Here is a 13,761-nt window from a genome sequence, read left to right as displayed (position 1 = left end):
TAATCAAAGCCTTCTGAAAGGATCTGCCCTGGGGCATTTGGTGGTATCTCATATGATCCCAAAGCTACTTCAATGGGTAGCAGTGCTTCTATTTCGTCTTTACCATCTTAGACGCAGCGCACTGCCCATTTTTGGTGGAAACTAGAGTCAGCACAAGTACAGGACTGTACAGACTAAGATTTACTACAATTTTCACAACTTTACCACCAACCTAGCAATTATATATTGTTGAAAGACTGACATAAAATGGGATATGTTATCTACCTCATCTGAGGATCTACTTCCCACCCCTGATGAAGAAGATAGTAGGAGAGAAATGATAAGAGACTTACCTTGGGCTTGTTTAAAAAAACCCACCATAAGCAACTGTGGGGCCAAAAAAGTGTTTAATGCCTGGTTTCTCTCAAGAACAGTTCAGCACCACTGACTAGGACAAAGATAAGCTTCTTACCACTTAATGGGGGGTAAAAACCCCTCACATCCTAAAATTGATTCATATGCTCTCTTGATGTCTCCAGCTGCCAGAGATACTGTCTTGCCAAAGAAAAAAATTTGGAAAGTGAATCAAAAATTCCTCCTCTGAGTTCTCCAACTCGCTATGATCATTGGTAACACAAAAAGCTGCATTCGTTTCTCTTGTTAAATTACTATTTGCCACAACAGTAGGAAAAATAGACCAGCGATAGGGACTGAGAAGTAGGACATGAGAATTTATATAAACATCCTGTAAGACTGAAGTTCTAATAGTAATTTCAAAAATTAAAATAATTCTCAGACTTAGCACATTCTGAGACAAATATTATTGTATTTAATTCTACCCAGAAACATCTCAGCGTATCTGCATGAGATTAGCCTTAAAGACAATTTCAGCAATTTCTGGATATTCCCGTTTGTAAATAGAAACCTGCAAATAAATTAAATAGGGAAATCAGAGTATAGTTTGTCGCTATTTGTAGCTAGGAAGCCCAGATTTAGATAGTGAAATAAGACCTAGTGAAACATATCTGCATCCTCTGTAAAGATTACTGGAGTATATCAATGGCTTTGCCAAGGCAGGAATGGAACTGCAGCCTCAGCCCTCAGGGCCATCCCATGCTGTGTGCACTCTCTCATACGCTCCCTTGCTCAAATCACTCCAATACCTTGGTTTAGACCTATTAGTGAGCCCAGCTCAGGGGACTGAGCTCACAGACATCCCATCTAAGATCTTTTATTTGCCAGCCACATACTAATATGCACCTACAAAAAGAAACCCCCAAACCAAAAGTCAAACCATTAAAATCTTTCACGATGTGAACAGATATTCCTTAATGCACTTTTTCTGTAGTAAGATGGTGGACAACACAGCTACCATTTCTGAGAGCTATGGCCTCGTCTGCCTTCAGAATAAACAACCAAGGTTTTCCCAGTAGGAAGGACAGAAATTTTTAGGAATGTTGTTACTTAGGCACTTATAACTATCAGCTGAGATCCGTATAAGATAGAGAACATGAGCATAACTCAAGAAGATATGCGTTTGTGTTTTCAAAGTGTTAGAGAATTCCAAATTGTTCTACCACTGGAAAACGCCATCGTTTAAGCAACTGGTTCTCATGCAGTCATTCACTTCTAAAAGATTTTTGTAAACAAAGCTTTATTAAAAATTAGCACCTAATAAAACCCTGACATCCTTTTATTCATTAGTCATTCAAGAAAACTGATTTCAATTGCAGCACACAAAACAACTCATTTACTAAAACCTCTGCTCTGTTCAAACAAAAGAATAAATTATGCTTTGTGCCACATATAAGTGAGGCTATAGAAACTAGACTCCTCCTATAAAAGACTCTTCCACACATGTTAACACCTCTTCCTGCTTGTCTCTTTCTTTTTAATAAATATAATTGTTCTAAGCATTAGGGAAAGATTCAGCCCTTTTGTTGCAGCTACTCTTCTCCAGGGTGATAAAACATTACTACTTCATATGCACCTTCTCATTAGAAGACATTTGTTTGGACTGACACAGTATAAACATATTCTTGAAATAGTTATTACATCAGTTTAATTCCACTCTTTTATTTAATTTACCTTAGTACAATTATAACCGACATCATAGAAATGAATTAAGAATAAGAAGACCAGCTCCCTAACCAGGAAAATGGTATTTGAGCTTTATCAACTGGTAAAATTCTCTCCCTGTCTGTAAAGTTGTCGTATGTTTTTTCCATTTCAAAGTATATTTTCAAAATATTCTTCATCAATTTATGATCATATCTGATACCTCAGTTGGGAAAGGTCAGAGCTGCAATTTTTCTCTTTGGTTTAAAGCCCAGTAGGATGCTATTTTTTTGTTATTATTTTAATTGGAGCTGCTGAAAACAGCTTCAAAATTTTGACTTGCATTTTATTTTCAGGATGTTTCTTGTTCTCCATCTCGCTGTTTCTGATATACCACTCATTTTCATCTTACATTCTTTTTTTCTCTTCAGCAGTAACAGTAAAATCCTGATGAAGCTATTCTCATTTCTGGAATTAAACTACAAAAGGACTCAAAAGACAATTTTACATTCAATGGAAAAATGGCAAGATGTGTCATAGGGGAAATAAAATATATCGGGATTAGTGTTGCTCACATATTTGTTTGGTGAAGCTAACAAATATTGCATAGGTGTGTAAAGCATAGCCCACAAAACTCTGCACTGTATATTTTTCAACTATGCTAAAATGTGTTTTCCCTGTGCTTTTTCTGATATTTCTCCACCAACCATTTCATGATGAAGCAAATTCAAGAATATGTTATGCTATTAAGCCCCTAAAATATATTAGAATGCTGAATTCGAGAAACACGTAATGTTATTTACTTTCAAACACTGTCCTATATAGCCATATTAATATTTCTTTGATACTTCACTGAAGTTAGCTTTAAGTAATGTCATTTATCCCCAGATGGCTAATTTATTGTTATGTCTGTGGAAGAATGTTATCATCACTGTAATTGCATGAAGATTACAGTGTAATTAAACAAAAGGATAACAGCAACTCCAGATCCCTCAGACAATCCATGAAAGTTAAATACCTTAATGGGCTTTCAAGATCAGTGTAAAAATGAACCAATCTCTCATGCTGTTTTATAATTTTTTTCAGCCTTCTGGGGAAAATGAATTAGAGACAGATTATCTGTATTTTTTGGCTTTGTTTTTGCTTGACTAGTTTGAATGCACCAACCCATTTCTTCTTTTGGCCTGAAAAGTGGGCTATCTGAAAGCTAAACTCTAGAAGGCATAAGTATAACACCGTTTCAGAATTGTGTAACCTTATAAGGACTTCTTGTGTGTCTGTGCATGAGAGAAAAAAGAAAAGCTAGCCAGAATCCTCATACTCTTGGCTGTACATCTGTGTTATTGTATGTAGATATTTAAAGGCCTGAAGACTAGTTTTTCACCATTATTTTTCATGCTGCTTTGTTAATACTGAAAGCATTATCTGGAAAGATTGAGAACGTGTAATGTATGTCATTGAGTAAATGCCAATAAGTTTCCCAGCTTGCTGTAGTTTCCTTGGTACTCATGGCTGTTGTGAAAAGTATATGAGCTGGTGGAATGTAACCCATTCTGATGAATATCCTATTCAATTCAGCAAAGGCGTTTAGGGGATTATGTATCATGAAACTCTTCCAGTAGAGGTTTTTCTTCTGACGTGCCACAAGACATCCCTTGTAAGAAGGTTGTTAGATATCACTAAAAAGAGTAAAGGAGCAAGAGAAGCACTTTTAAGTAAGGACACCGTCATGGACTGCAAACAGCTTGCAAATTTAATTGTAACTTTTAATGACTCCAAATTGTGAATGCTCTCAAGTTCAGGAGAAACAAACCCAAAGGTTATTTAGAGTCTAATGACTTGTATCAGTTCCTGTCTGATCAGGCACACACTTCCCAAGAGAAAATTCTTGGACAGAGACATGAAATACAGTATCTACTCGGTGAGATACCGCCATGCGATAGCTCCCAAGTGCCTCTCAGCTCCAGCCAAACAAAGACCAGCGCGGTTCCTAGACAGGCCGGAACCAGAGAAGAGAGGCTGGCGGGAGGATTATCTTGCTTGGGCCGAATATCTTAGCAGCTGTGTTATTGCAGTAACCTTGGCACTGCTAAGTCCTAGGATGAGGCTTTTGAATAGAGCTGTTGGGGGGAAATCTAATTTTGCAGTCTATTTCTGATATAAATGTCCCTTCCACTGGTTGGGTAAAATATCCTCATGCCTGAACAGCTCTTGTCATCAGTGAAAAAGTTTGGATGGAACTGAGGAAAATGGTCTTTTAATGTTTGAAAACATTAAATAAAAAATGGTTCATCTTTGAATCAAATTGTTGTAATGTCAACGCAGATTTTTTTTTCTTTTACTGCTGTGTCTCTCTCTTCCTATATTGCCACAGAGCCTAATAAAAATAACTATCGTAAGCTTTGCTGCTTGCCCTGTTTATTCTCCTCTTCTTTGTAAATTTTAAAGTTAGTTCTTACCTGAACAAATAACATGAAATGTGAATCACATGAATCATGTGAATTTAATGAAAAATGAAAGACTTTCAGTTTATGATGAAATCATTATTCTCCAAAGTTTCAAAAAATTCCGTAAGAAAAAGAATAAGAGAGTTTAGAAAAGTGCTGAATGCCATCAAAAAAAATTTTGCAACAAAAAGAAAACAATGTTACAGAAGAGGAAAATATTATTTTTTAAATTTTAAAAAGTCTGCTTAAAGTTTATGCATAACAGAAGGAAACTGCTGAATGTGTGTTTTCTACTGTAGTAAATCAGTGCTATTTGAAATATAAATTTGGGATTATTAGGTATTAGATTAAATCCACACCCATTATATAGTGCTATTATATTACTTCTATTAATCCTTGCTAAACTACTAGAGCTAATCCTATGTATATAGTATTCACATCTATCCATGTAAAACAACATCCAAGAGCATGTCAGGAAAGACTGAAGAGGCTAGCATATATCATTAGAGAAGTTTCAGAGAAGCCATTAAATTACATTTCACCTATACACATAAAAATTAACACTGAAATAGCATGGCATGAAGAAGTTTTTTATGTTAGCAGGAAGTTTTTCAGAAGGGAATTTAGCTCTGTGTTCTTCTACTGCCAACATCCTGCCATAGCTACATGCTCTCCAGTTCCTTGTTTGCCCACCACATTTGTTTGTGCTGGACACGGAGTTCAGAGGGGCGGCAGCATGGGTTAGCCTCAAGCAGGACTAGTCAGCAGTGAACATACAGCTCAAAACAAGACAGAAGCTAGTAGGTGTTCATGTGCAACTTGGGCTTCAGGGAAGCAAGGTCATGCATGTGTATTCAGAAAGAGGTTCTTGTTCACATGTTTCTCAAAGGTTGGGCATACATAAGCATATTACCCCGGTTTCTAGTTCAACTCTGCATCCCCCCTGAGAGGGCCCCTCTAATGCAGCTATTGTAAGGGAAAAGCAGACAGCTCTGCCCCTTTCCGTGACTTCACCCTGATGAGCAGAACTGGATACACCATTCATCAGACCTCACTGGACAATTTATTTCCCTGCTTTGTGAACTACTGGGGGGTAACGCTTTGGATGAGGAATCTCTGCCCTGGGTCAAAACCAAATAAAACCCAACCCAAACTAAAAAAACATTTTTGACCAAGATCAATTTGCTGGTCTAACTCTTACTGCACTAGACAAAGACTGCATGGGCGGGATGGTGGGGAAGCGCTAGTGAGCTGAAGAGGAACAGACAGCAAGCAGGGAAACCAACGCTCAACCAGAATTGTAACAGACACACCGTACACTGACGTTGAAGCCGCCAATTTTGGGCTCGTCCTTTCTTTGCCTCCTTTCTCCACTCATTACCTCACTATCACTTTGGGCCACCCCCCTCAGTTGTGGAGTGAATCTATGAAAACATCTGGCTTAGAGCAACACAAGCAGAACAAAAGAGAGAACAGGCAAAAATCTAATGGTGAAAAACTAGAATATATTAATCTCAGTGTTTAGAGTTTGGGAATGAAGTCACATTAGCTCTGGTATCATCAGTAATTCCCCTGTGTTTCCTCTCTTCTGCTGCATTAGTTTACGTTAAAGCAAATTACGTTACACGAAAGCACTGTATTCATCTATATTTCAAAGCACACAAACAAAACTTCTGCAAACAGGTGGGGAAATGGACTGATTTCCCTTTGATAAAGGCAAATATTGCCTGAATAAAGAGTCATTTTATTATATTTAAGTTTTTACAGAATTTCAATACAAAACAACTTAATGAGAAATATGGATATTCATATACAACTTAGTAATATGCAATGGGGATGGGAAGAGCAAAGGGTCTTTCTCAGTGTCAGTTAATATAGAAAGATATTCACTCAGAAGCAGAAAGATGAAATTTTCTCTCAAAGAAACTATCTTAACAACGGTCCCATAAAGGTGTCAGGAAAATCTGTAGTGTCAAACTGGGTAATTATGCTCTCTCTTCAGATTAATTCTTTTAACCAGAGAAAAAGCTTTTCTGTATCTTCCTGTTAGGACAGGACCTGTGCTGTATCACAGTTCCAGCAAGAGTAAGGTTTTAATAATCTGATCAAAAAGAATGAATAGAAAAAAAAAATATTCAATACCAGTTTGAACCAGTTGATGACAAACTTCTGCCCTGGGAAGCTTACTAGCCTCTACTTTGAACACAAAGACTACAGTAAAAGTAACAGCAGTATGGTTGTAACTTTAAAAATAGCATTTGTGTGTGTGAATAAGGGCTCTAAATGGAAGAGTGAAATGATTTCTCTTATGGTCATAAAAAGAAAAAAAGGAAAAATCTTTGGTTCCAATTCAAATCATGTTTTTAAAGGGTGGGTTGCCCCTTAAAGAAAAAGAAACTCGGCAGGGGTGAGCCTATGTTGAATTTGTGCATGCAGAGGTTTAGGAGCACAAGGGCATTAATCCTTCCCTCTAAAGACTTCAGACCTGTAATAACCCATCTGTTCTATACAGTCAGAGTGTGGAAATGGGCCATGGCCGGGCAGTTGGTGGCATGTAGCTGTGCTGTTCAGAGTTCATCTGTCATAGGCATAAAAAGTCAACAGTAGGAAGCTCATTTGCCTGCAATCACTGCAAATCCCTTTAGTAAATACAGTTCTGCCGAGTCTCATGGCTCTATTTGTCAGTAAATTTTTAACAGGTTGAAGTGTAAAGTCACCAGTGGGATGCACATGCTGTGACAAGCAGCCTGTCTGTGGATCTCTGGACACTTTATTCTACACTAGCGTTAGCCCTGCTAGGCAGATGCCTTTAATGAGTAAATTCTATTCCGATGCCTTGAAGCATAAGAGAGTGTGTGCTAACACAAGCGTAAACTGGGTTTGCGTTTCTATGCCTCAGTATAATACATATGAAAACACATGTGGTTCATGTCTTTCAGACATTTACAAATGACTGGAAGGGTCACCTTTCATAAATTCAGTATGTCATGCTACATGATCTGAAAAAAACTCTGATTGAATGACCCAGATTGCAAATGTTTTGTATAAGTCTTCCAACAATTACCTGATGAGCTTAAATATGAGGAAGAATCATAAGAAGTAAACAGAAAATGCCTTTAGACTAAGCTAGACCAAAAATTAACTTAAAAAGGACTGAGAACTTAAGTTACAATATTATTCTACTTTATGGAAGATGTATCATGCAATACACACTTCACTCTGATGATAAATGTCGACCATTTAATCATATAGTGAGTTACAAGCAGCAATAGGGTATCTGTGGTAAATACCATGTAATTATAGGGTACATAAACAGTGATCCCTGCCTCCTAAACCAAAGGGTAGGTTACAACATAATTATGTTTAGACTTACTAAAAGTAATCATCACATGTGGCTGGATGATATTTGCCAAGAAAAAGCCATTTAGGTTCTGTCCAAAGAAAACATACTCATTCCTTTCAACATTAGGAGCTGGTGAAGCATAACTGTAGCCTCATGACTCATCACCCATCCAAAAGAAAAAAGTTATGGAAGGAAATCTAGAAGACTACTCTTAATGTATGAAGCCTTAGACAGACACTAGCTGTAATGAGGATAAGGCCATTTCATCATGCTGTGGTGGAAAATGTCTGTGTGCTACATGAGACACAATAGGCTGCTCTTCCCATCAGATGACAGCTATAGAAGACTGGTGACAGTTTTTTCCATGAGCATTTTACCCACTTCCTTTTGAACGAATAACAAAATGGAGAGTATAGATTAAACCACCAAGATGCAAGAAGGAAATCTTTCCTCCCATGAAATCTCAGAAGGCAAAACATAGTCTTGTTCACATTCTGTTATTTTTTTAAGAAATGAAGTTCCTGAAAGATTAAATTCAGGAAGCGTGCACAGGCAGATGCAGGAACAAAACTGCTTTCAGGTACCACCTGCACTCACAGTTGTTTTCATTGTTGGAGGTCATGAATGGCAGCAGGGGAAAAATGGAGAACCTATGAATTTTTTTACTTCATTCAGCTTGTACAAAAAAAATGCAGGTTCTATTGATTTCCCTTGAAAGTGTATAGACATATGGCCTGGCATCCTTCTGGCTGCTGTCATGGCTGCCATAGCTTCATTAGGGAACTCATTATTACTTTTACCCTTGTCCAAATTTTATACCCCAAAAGCTGCTACTTTCACAAGTTGTCATCAGTATGGCAACACATTCATGACTATGGTGAAATGAATTGTCTTTCCTGCACGCCACACCAAGTCATAACATGACAATCAGAAAATAAGCCAGCGTTTCAGTGAGTTGGAGATTGAGCAAGAGGGCTGTGGACTAGATTTAAAAGACTGTAGGCCAGGCAAGGAGGCAGATATGAATATCACCTCCAAGTGGCTCAAAACAACAGGGTGGTGCTGCACACATTGCAGCACACTCAGCAATAATGAGTGGCAAAAAGCAACAGCTTGGAGGTGCAACCCCTGAAATTTACTCCCTCAGACTGATATTAGCAAAGCTTACAAGGAGAAAAAAAAATAGCAGGATAAGATCATGCAGATACTACAACAGACTAGCAGTTCCTCATGTTTCTTGAGCAAACTGCCTCTTGACTTTGCAATATCAGTTTCTGAAAATAATTTTTCCCACACAACTCGTACTACTGGGTGTCACCATTGCTCTCTCAGATGGAAGTTTAAAAGGTTTATTTGTAATATTGTTATTTATTTGTCCTGTGCACAGCAATATTAGAATATGTATTATATATATCTGTTTACAGCCATAGCTATTCTCATGATAGCAAGAATTGACTTATTGCATAAAATAGAGAATATTTAAAAAAAGATCAATTTTGTCAAATCATATACAGAAATTGAAGCCATATTTACCGATACGTCAGATTTCAGTGATCAAAACAAAATAGCGAACCAAGTGATAGAAAAAGCTAACTGAGTACATTCTAAAATATACCTTCTTCGAGTAACATAATTATTTGTTTAGAGGACATGATCTCATTTGGTAAGGCGCATATACCGTTATTTCTTAACAGAGAAGAATAAATAATGCTTTTTTCCACCACAGGATCTGATGATCTTTGTCAAGAAATTAAGAACAAGGCAGCAGGAGAAGATTTCAAATGTCCACCCTGAGTATACTCTTTGGGGCACTTAGACAACAAAGAACATTTACAAAGCTGAACATCAGTACTATTCATTCTTTGAAAATCTGCTCACACAACTGGGTGTCCATCCTCTTTGTTTTGGGAACTCAGTTGCAATGGTCAGTCCTCAGCATTACACGACACCATGCTGTCCAGCAACATCTGGACTACCTGTGTTTAAAAGCCACAGACCACTGCCCTTCAAGGTCATTGCAGAGCATTCAGCAATTCTCTCTTGGATGTTTTTGGTCTGATGGGACTGCAATGATTTCTTTAGCATGGGAAACTAATACATGAGAATTAAATACAAATGTAGATAGGAACACCTAGAAATGTTCTTATTTTGTGCTTGAATGTGATGGGGACAGAAAAAGAAGAAAAGAGGGGTGGTTTGGGCATATGTAACCAACTTCTTCAGAGGAAACTAAAACCACAATGTTGGCCTTTGGCTACAACTTTGAGCAGGAGTGGTTTGTAAAGTTGGTGTTCATTTGAATCCTTGTAAACACTTCTTGCTGGGATAGCTTAAAACACTGATACAGATTTCACTTCATCTGCTCTCTGCGTCTGCACAGGGTGTATTCAGTTGCTTCTTATCTGGAATTGTAATCACTTTCAGAGCATGGACACTTTGTGGTAGTTTCTGAGAGAAGGCAGTTTGGCTCTTATCATAGGGTTGATAAACAATGCATGCGCTGAAGACAATAATAAGATTGGGAAAAGTAGATGTGACTGCAGTGGAGAGCCAGGCTCTCTATACAGATAAGCGAGTTGAGGAGCAGATTGAAGCCATGAGTAGCTGTATCAATCAACCTAAGGGACAGAAAGGCACAAAAGTTTTCTGCCTCTTGAAAGAAAAGCCAGAGCTGTGAGAGTGGTGAGACGTCTGGATATTACCAGGAGATATGCTGAAGTAAAAATTCTGCGGACAAATTTTCTGATCCCAGACCTCCAGGTAGTGTTCTTACATCCTGGGGAAAAAACATGGAAGAAGCCCTGGTATATTAGGCAAAACTTTAGAGCAAAGGCTTGAGAGTAGCTTAAAGAGGATTCAGCAGATGGGGGATGGTAACCAAGTACCCAGGGCCTCTTCCACACCTGGCTGTTCTGCAAAAGTCACAGGACTTAGTGGACCACCACTGGACCAGGAGATTCTCCCCTCCAACGCCAGTTACACTGAGCCTCAGCTCCCTTGCCCCATCATGGACCAAAGAGTTTGTGCCTCTGCATCTGTCATGCCATGAGGGCTTTTATAAGAATTGTAGTGCATAACATGACCTAGGTCTTTCCCCAGAAGAGTCCCTAGCCTGGGAACCCGCTCATCTGGATGTAGTTATTTTACATCTTCCCTAGATACTCTCTCTGGCTTATTGGGCCAATACTTGATGGTTACAATTTTTTAAAATTCACTGTGGACATACAAATACATAAAAACAATCATGATTTGTTGTGACCAGAAATACGTTTGGTAAAATGAAGCAAGGAGGAACCAGCTTGTAGCCTCTATTACTAGTTATACCATGCGTATATGCAGTGCAAGTCATAGCTAGGAGTAACCAAGATTTTGTAACTGAGTCTATGTAAAGGCCCCCCAGAGATTTGATTCATCTGGAAATGTAAATACAAAGGGTAGTGCAATCCTGGTACTATCTGTTCCCTTTTAATCATGCAAACATTATATAAGACACTTCAGAAAAACAGGATCCTGATAAGGGGTCAGACCCAGGTTCATCTGTACTCTGCTGACATAGGTTAATCACTACAGCAGCAAGTAGTGAAGTTTTAGTGATTCCTGACATTGCCAGAGCACAGCTTTCTGAGCTCAGGGACTGCTGATGAGGAAGTCAACACCTCAAATGATCAAGAGCAGCACAGTGACTTTGTTGATCTTAACAGACCTAGCATCATGGGCATCCAGACTTTCTTGTACAGTATCAGTCAGGAAGGAGTTGTGGAAGATAAGGATGCCATGCAACTTCCTACATCAATCAAAGTGACAGAAGGAAAACTTTGAGTGTGATTTACACTGGCATACAATGTGATAAAATAATATTTTTTCTTGGCAGCGCAGATAATGGTTGGGACACGTCCGATCAACAGGACCAACACACTGAGAAAGCAATCAAGTCAAACGCACTGTGATCACCTCCATATCTATTACTCAGTGATAATACTGGACTAGAGGGCTGACAGATATCATCTCCTGAACTACACCGGTGCTTGTGGCCTCTTTGGCACTAAGACATCTGGCTCAGGGAAAGGCAGTTTCCAAATGGTCACATCAACTCTCTTCTGTCTCCTGAAACACTGCATAAGAGGCAAGTGCAACAGGGATTTTCAAGAACATTCATATTTCTGTCCCTAAATTCTCTCTTCACTGCTCATCTTCCTCTATTTGCAGATGAGCTTTAACTACAGCTTGTTACTCTTCTCACAAACTCCAGCATTATGCAGAATGGGCAAAAAAATCACTGCTGAAGATTTCTGCCAATGTGATTGGTGTGACTTACATTGATTCCATCTGTGTGTGCTCAAGCAAATAATGTAAGATGACAACCAAGACCAGCGAAGTTCCTAATGCAAGAAAGCTTGGTACAGGTATACCACAATATGAGTGCAACTATGTACAGATCCATGATGTTGCTGCTCTTCTTCCTTCTGCAGCTGCCCGAGGGAAAGGCTGAAACAGGACTGCTCTGGCAGTGCCCAAATCCAAATAGCAGTCACCAGAGCACCATGGCTCATTGCTTTCTTTGAAGCTGTTTGCTGAAATGATGGTTGGTATCAGAAGTGAAACTTTTCCCCTTCTTACTGTCTTGGGGAAACTGCCTTGAAATCCCCATCACAGAACAGGATTGCCTTCCCTTTGTGTACAGTATGGCTGGCTGGCACGAGACCCTTGGCTTACACCAAAATAAAAGCCCACTATGTGTTTATAACCTTGAAAGGGGTTGTCACCAATCTGACACTAATGATCTTCATGCCACAGTCTTTTTGCCTCCAAGACTAGACTCACACTTCCTCATTGAAATTCAACTTCTCAGTTCTTTATCTTGTTTAATGAACACACCAAGGTGACACAAAACCACATCCTCGTCCAACATACTGTCCCCAATCGCTTTACCTGCTTTCACATCCCTCCTACCAAGGGACTGAAAACTAAGCCAGCAGAAATGAGAAAAGAAAAGCTTCATTACTCCACTGTATTGCAGCACAAGCACTTCTGCTATCACAAGGACAGCGCCCTAAAAGTAGCAGGCAGGGTCAGCAGCAAGTGAAACTTTCTTTTGTTGGCTGTGCAGGCTTATGCCAATTCAAAGTCTTTATGAACTTCTAACCTTAGACAGGTCAGTATGATTAATGTCACTTTGAAAATCTCTTTGAGCTTTCAATTTCTACTTGAGACTTTAAGTGGGCTAATCCACTGCACCTCAAACCTCTAAAATTTTTGGCCTAAATCACATCTAAGAAAAGTTTGTACTTCTGCAAGCGTAAAGGAAGTGTAAACCTGCTAGTTAGACTCTACCTTTTTCTTCAGTTCTAGGATGGAGATGACCGAATGGAACTCAACTGCCTGAACTGAAATCGGCCTGCAGGACTGCGACAGCTAAAAACCCTTTCTCAGCAGTGACAGAAAGATGTTTCTGACAGTAGGGGAGAGACAAGCCTTAGAGATAGATCTTCTCATTTGCAAATGCACAGATTCAGTGATAAGGCACGAGGAAGCAATCATTTGGTAAGAAAATTCTGGACCTGAATGTTTAGCACTAGATCAGCCACAAAATAAGCCAGAAAAAAAAAAAAAAAAATTTAGGAATATTATGATTATAACAAGATACTTAAAAACACTCAACCAGAAAACTTAGGATCATAAATCTGTCTTTCAAGAGATATGTTTCTCTATGGCAGAAGATACATTGATTCTTAAGAAATCATAGCCCCACATTTTATTTCAGCTTTTGAAAACTCATTAAACCCCACCATGTTGAAACCAATAGCTTATAAATTTGATTTAAATGAATGCGAAGCCGTTTCTCAATAGAAAAAATGCAGGCATGCCTCTCTAATTCCAGTCACTTACATAAACTATAAAAACAGTAGAAGGACTAAGCTCCATTAAAAATACCCC

At 38.7% G+C, this 13,761-nt stretch overlaps 1 protein-coding gene across 1 annotated transcript in view; it reads right to left on the bottom strand.

The window, feature by feature from the left end:
• PLXDC2 (plexin domain containing 2) overlaps positions 1-13,761 on the bottom strand; it is a gene marked incomplete at its 5' end in the record, with an annotated part of 277,865 nt that overhangs the window by 81,255 nt on the left and 182,849 nt on the right. The gene's annotated exons all lie outside the window — the stretch shown is intronic.

The sequence above is a fragment of the Platalea leucorodia genome (genome assembly GCF_965183815.1).
Source record: "Platalea leucorodia genome assembly, chromosome: 1".
NCBI classification, from domain to species: Eukaryota; Metazoa; Chordata; class Aves; order Pelecaniformes; family Threskiornithidae; genus Platalea; species Platalea leucorodia.
This window is presented reverse-complemented; position numbering and strand designations above follow the sequence as displayed.